Source organism: Tupaia chinensis, unplaced genomic scaffold (assembly GCF_000334495.1).
Source record: "Tupaia chinensis unplaced genomic scaffold, TupChi_1.0 Scaffold148039_1, whole genome shotgun sequence".
Classification (NCBI taxonomy): domain Eukaryota; kingdom Metazoa; phylum Chordata; class Mammalia; order Scandentia; family Tupaiidae; genus Tupaia; species Tupaia belangeri.
This window is the reverse complement of record NW_006207889.1, coordinates 461,696-467,950: the sequence shown is the minus strand read 5'-3', so window position 1 is coordinate 467,950 and position 6,255 is coordinate 461,696. Positions and strand designations below refer to the sequence as shown.

Sequence of the window (6,255 nt, the reverse complement as noted above, 5' to 3'; positions counted from 1 at the left end):
GTGGTTTAAACTCACACTGGATGCATGTGCATGCGTGCTCAAGATGCCAAGAGGAGAATGGAGGAGAAGGGATTGTGGTATGGCCATCCTCCCAGGGAATGATTTCTCACTTTCTGTCTCTCTGTCTCTCTCTGTCTTTCTGGAGAGTGCATAATGATTACACCACTGTACTAATGTGTAGTAAACTGATGTTTGAGCCCTGACCAGGCAACTTGAAACTCATGCTGGGTGCAGATGTGTACATTTCTAAAATCCTGACAGAAGATTGGAGGAGAAGGAATTGTGACATGGCCATCCCCCTGGGGGGTGATTTCTTTCTTTCTGTTCCTCTGTCTCTCTGTCTTACCAGTGAGTACATGTGCCCTATAGCAAAAATCTCTCTAAATAGAAATCTGGACACATCTCATTGTCTAAATAACACAGCATATGGAAATCTCAGGGATAGTTGGAAAAATCATGAGATAAATGCTCAGTGAAAATTGAGCTCTTCAACTTAAGGCTAATGCACACCATCTATTTATCCAGGCAACAATGTCTCTTGATTTTCAGCAGGGATGCAGTTAGCTCAATACACCAAATAGCATTACAGGGCAACTTTAAAATTTTTATCTTTAGGACAAAGTCTAGGGTATGAAAAGTCAAGCAGTCCTGCAGGGCCTGCAACAGCAGGTTCTAAAGATTCCCTTCCTTTCCTGACACAATGTCAAACATGTAAAACCTCTTGTGTTATATGTTCTATTTTAAAATATGGAAACACATTTTAAATATTCTTTTTTTTTTTTTGAGAGGTTTTTGCTGTAGAGTACATGTGCTTGCCAGAAAGAGAGGGAGAGACAGAAAGCGAGAAATCATCCTCCGGAAGGCATGGCCATGCCACAGTTCCTTCTCTTTCATTCTCCTCTCAGGATCTTGGGCACACACGCACGTGTACCCGGTGTGAGTTTGAGCCACCAGGTGCGGGACTTGAACCATGGTTGACTACATTGTAGTCTAGCGACATAGCCATTACTTCAACTGCTGGTCCTAACATTTTAAATATTCCTAAGGTATTTATTTATTAAAACATTCTCTGCTAAGACTTTACATTAACTTGAAATGCAATTCAGTCTTTACATTTCCCTATTGAGGTCACCACTTTAGCATATTACATAAAAAACTCCTTCTTCAGCAATCAATGTGACCAGCATTCACATGGTTATCCCCACAGTCAGCCTCTTATTTCTTCTGGTAAACCTAATAGATGTTAATACTCCTCTGCTACAAGGAATAAGCTTCTAATTCAAACTTAGTGGAAAAGGAATGAAAATTCTTCAAAGTGGAAAGCATAAGAAAAGAAATTAAGGAGGAAAATAAAGAGGCAAGATATTTATGGGACACAGAAATGTATTATCATCTGTTGATGATAATGTGTTTTGTATCCTCAACTGGACTGATGTGAAGTGAATTCATGCTTGGTAAATTCAAATTAAAGATATGAGATGTATTATGATTAAATGTATAAAATAAATTAAAATTTTAAAACAGGAAGGGGTACCTTTTGCTTATGAAAAGAAACAAGTTAGTCCTCTAAGAATCATAAAAGATAGTATTTTAAAGTTAAACACATGATTTGGAGTAAAGAATTTGGATGTGACTCTGGTGATCCAGGTTGTTAATACTCTTCTTTTCTTCCTGTGGGTCCCCTTTATTAGATATCACAAAGTCTTCATCTGTGGCATAGAGAATGTCTACAGTCCTCCACAATACAGAGTCATTTTCTCCCTCACTCTCCTGGCAAATTAATTTAATATTCATTAGCTTTCCAAAGCAGACATTTTTCTCTTTCTAAAAGTCTTCAATGGTAAGTTTCAATACATTGACCTTCTCCATCAATTCAGCTGCTTTATCATCCCCATTACCCATACCAGGGATTTTTTGCACCACCCCTGGGCCAGCCTTAGGAGTTGCAACAGTTTTGTCTGTTCACATGGGCCTCTGTAGGGCAGCAATTCTAGAACCGAGAGGATTTTGGGGGCTTATTCAGAGATAGGACAACAAGGGAGAGAGTCACTGCAGTTTCTTTATCTTGTATGACAGTTACAGGGTCATAGTATTCTATCATAGTTTGCATTAGAAAACTAGAATCACTGAACAAATTGAAAATTATCCTGAAACTTTCTTTTACTAATTTGTCCACAGGATTCATTTTGTCAACACTCATTCTCTTAAAACCAGTCAAGAATGGGAAAAAAATTAGCAAAATATACAGAAAACAAGACATGGAAAATTATTTGTTGACAACACTTATGTTGATGTGCTTGATCGAGTCAATATACAGTTTATTCTGGATGGAAAATCTCATTTTGTATGCTGTAATGATGTATAGCGAATATAAGTAAATAAATTTAAATTTAAAAAGTAAAAAAAAAAAAAAAAAAAACCCAAAAACCTGCCTATAGTATTTTGAAATTCTGGATGTGTTTGTGTTCTAGTTTTGCTTGGAATTTCACTTTCTTCAAAGCAATGGAGCCAGGAAACAACATGTTCAAAAACTAATAGTAAGCTACTCCTAAGCACAGCTAGTCAATCATTTTCAGATTGAACTGGAAAGATTCATTAATCCAGGCTAGTGTGTCAGGTCAAATTAGGTTATCACTGGTGACTGAGGTCAAGTAAATGTTCACTGCCATCTTTGGCTCTTGGAAAAACAATGTCCACTGCCCACACTCAACACCAGTTCTGTTTTCCTCTAATTCAAACCATCTGAACCCTCTTGCTCCAGTGATGACCTCACATGCACCCATGTTAAGTGCCAATATAGGATACCATATATTATTAAAGGGACAGATTCAACAAGAAAAAAATAGAAAGATGGCAAATAAATGACCCAAGAACACATCTCAAGGAACTGGGAAAGCAACAACAACATAACTCTAAATGTAATAGAATAAAATAATAAAGATTAGAGTAGAGATAAATGAAACAGAGAATAAAAAATGATATAAAAAAAGAAGGAAACAAAAAACTGTCTTTTGAGAGGATAAAAAAACCTGATAAACTAATAAGCTAGACTAATGAAGAGAAACAGATAAAGGAACCATCTAAAATTAATAACAAACAGAGCCCAGTTCCATATCCAGTCCTCTGGCCTGTAAGGGACAGTGAGCTGGCCCTAGTCCCAGCTCCAGCTTTGGCCCAAGCCCAGCTTCACCAACCCCAGAGACCCCTCTCTGTCAAAAAGGACAGCCCCCAGCAAAGACTAGTCCCATCTCCAGTCAACTGACCTATAAGAAACACTGAAGCAGGGCCAGTCACTGGCCCGAGTCCCAGCTCAAGGTCCAGTACCAGCTCAGCTCCCTCAACCCCAGAGAACCCCTCTGTCAGAAAAGATAGCCCCCACTCTCCAGCAGAGTCCAGTTTCATCTCCAGTCCCCTGGACTATAAGGGACACTGAGACAGACCAGTCACTATCCCCAGCCCAACCTCCAGCTCTGGGCCCAGCCCAGCTCCTTCACACCCAGAGATCTCCTCTGTCACAAAGTATTGTGAGGCCCATTTTAATCCTCACTTTTACTGAAGACTTATTAGAAAGGATAAAATGCTGTTCAGACACCTGAATGAAGATTTCTCCTATGGAGACCACACTGCTAAACACAGCAGAAGAGAGTCTTTGGGACACATCACTCCATAGCAAAAGGGAAGCAAGTGAATTCTCAGCTGAAGAAACATTCTTCAAAAAGTTATACAAAAGTGAAGCCATCTCCCAATGGCTAGAAGTAGAAGAATAAACCAGGAAATATGTCTCCATCAAAAAAAGACAGTAACTCCCTTCCATCTACTGAATAAACAGAAGTTACCAAAATGTCAGAAAAAGAATTAAGAACATTCATTGTGACAAAACTCTGTGAGTTGGAACAGAAAAAAAGACAATAAATTACAGGGGATTAGGAAGTCCTTCCACGATATGAAAGAAGAAATAGACACAGTAAAAAAGAATCAGAAAGAATGATTAGAGATGAAGTCTGAATACAGGAAATCAAAAACTCTTTGAAAGTCTTAAAAGTTGATTTGACCATGCAGAAGATAGAATCTCTGACAAAGAAGATAAAACAGCTGACCTGGGGTTGGGGTGGGGAACAGCAGAAAGATAGAGAAAATAGCAACAAAACACAAGGATAATATACAAGAAATACTGGATTCCATTAAAAGTCCTAACATTCAAATAACTGGAATCCTAGAAGGTGAAGAAACTAATAATGGCATGAAATTTTATCACATGAAATCCTGGAAGTAAACTTCCCAAGTCTAGAGAAACACTCACACATCCACACCTAAGAAATACAAAGGACCCCAAATAGAATCAATGCAAGAAGATCTTACCCAAGGACTATCTAGCCAGACTGGACAAAACCAAAGATAAAGACAAGATACTAAAAATGGAAAGAGAGAAAGACAAGTGACTTAAAAACGTCATCCCATCAGGCTAACACCACCCCTTTCAACAGAAACAATGCAAGCAAGAAAGAATAGGAAGAAATATTGAAAGTGTTAAGAAAGAACAATTTCAACCAATACTATTATATCCAGCAAGAATATCCTTCATATGAGGAAAAAAAGATTAAAATCTTCTCAGACAGACAAAACTTGAAAGAAGTTGCCAACACCAGACCAGTTCTTTAAAAAATTGTTAAAGAGAGACCTGTTTCAAGAAAACTAAAGAATGAACAGGCAGAAATAAGGAAATAAAAGACAACCAAAACAATGGCCAACTTAAAGGTAAGGACAAGTCCAGAAATATCAATAATAATATTGAATGTTAATGGATTAAATTATCCAATCTAGAGGCACAGATTGGCTGAGTGGATAAATAAACAGAAACTCTCAATCTGTTGCCTATCTCATAGATAAAGACATACAAAGACTAAAAATGAAGGGCTGGAAAAAGGTATTCCATGCAAATTGGAACCAAAAACGAGCTTGAGTCTTGATACTAATTTCTGACAAAACAGGCTTTAAAACAAAAACTGCTCAAAAAGAAAAAGAAGGACACTATATTGTAATAAAAAGATTAATCCATCAAGAAGATATTCTGCTTATAAATATCTATACACCTAACACAGGATCACCCAAATACGTGAAGGAAAGACTGTTAGATCTAACAGGAGAGATAGATTGCAACACACCAAATATTGGAGACCTCAACACTCCACTATCTCCTCTGGACAGATCATCTATACAAAAAATAGGTAAGGAGATAAAGGATCTAAATGGTACCATAACATCAAATAAAATTAACAGACATCTATAGAACTTTCTACCCCAAAACCATGAGATACACTTTTTTATCAACCCCACATGAAACCTTTTAGAAGATAGACCACATGACAGGGCACAAAGCAATCCTTGACAGATTCAGAGCATGGAAACGATACCCAGCATCTTCTCTGACCATGATGGAATTAAACTTGATTTTAATTTCAAGATAAATTCTCAAAAATACACATATACATAAAAACTAAATAACCTGCCCCTGAATGACTTCACAACTACTGAAGAAATAGACTGAAATAAAGTTTCATGGAAGCCAATGGCATGAGGACATAAGTGTCCATAATTTTGGGGACACTGCAAAAGAAGTCATAAGAGGGAAGTTCATAGCAATTAGTGTACATAAGAAGAAGACTGAAAGGAGGCAAATGAATCACATAATATCATACCTAAAATAATCGGAAAAGCAATAGGAAAAAATCCAAAATACTCCAGGAGAACAGAAATAATAAAGATCCGAGCAGAAAAAAATGAAATTGAAAATAAACAAGTGTACAGAAAATAAATGAAAGTAAAATCTGGATCTTTGAAAATATAAGCAAAATAGATACACCACTAGCGAGACTTATTAAGAATAGAGAAAGGAACCAGGTCAATCAAATTTGCAATGAAGCTCGCAATATAACAACAGATGTAATAGAAATACAAAACACCATGAGAGGATACTATGAACAACTATATGACAACAAACAACAAAATCTGGATGAGATGGACAAATTCATGGACACATATAATCTACAAAGATTGAGCCAGCAGGATATAGAAAGTCTGAGTAAGCCCATAAAAAGTCAGGAGATTGAATCAGTAATAAATAGTATCCCAATAAAGAGAAGCCCTGGTCCTGATGGCTGCACCTATGAATTCTACAAAACGTTTAAAGAAGAGTTTACCCTCATTCTGCTCAAGTTATTTCTAAAGATTCAAAAGGGATAAACTCTCACAAATTCA

The 6,255-nt window shown here is 37.0% G+C and overlaps 1 pseudogene; it reads right to left on the bottom strand.

Annotated features, from left to right (window-relative positions):
• Positions 1–1,596: 1,596 nt before the first annotated feature.
• Positions 1,597–2,669, bottom strand: LOC102481705 (microtubule-associated protein RP/EB family member 1 pseudogene; annotated as a pseudogene).
• Positions 2,670–6,255: the final 3,586 nt, after the last annotated feature.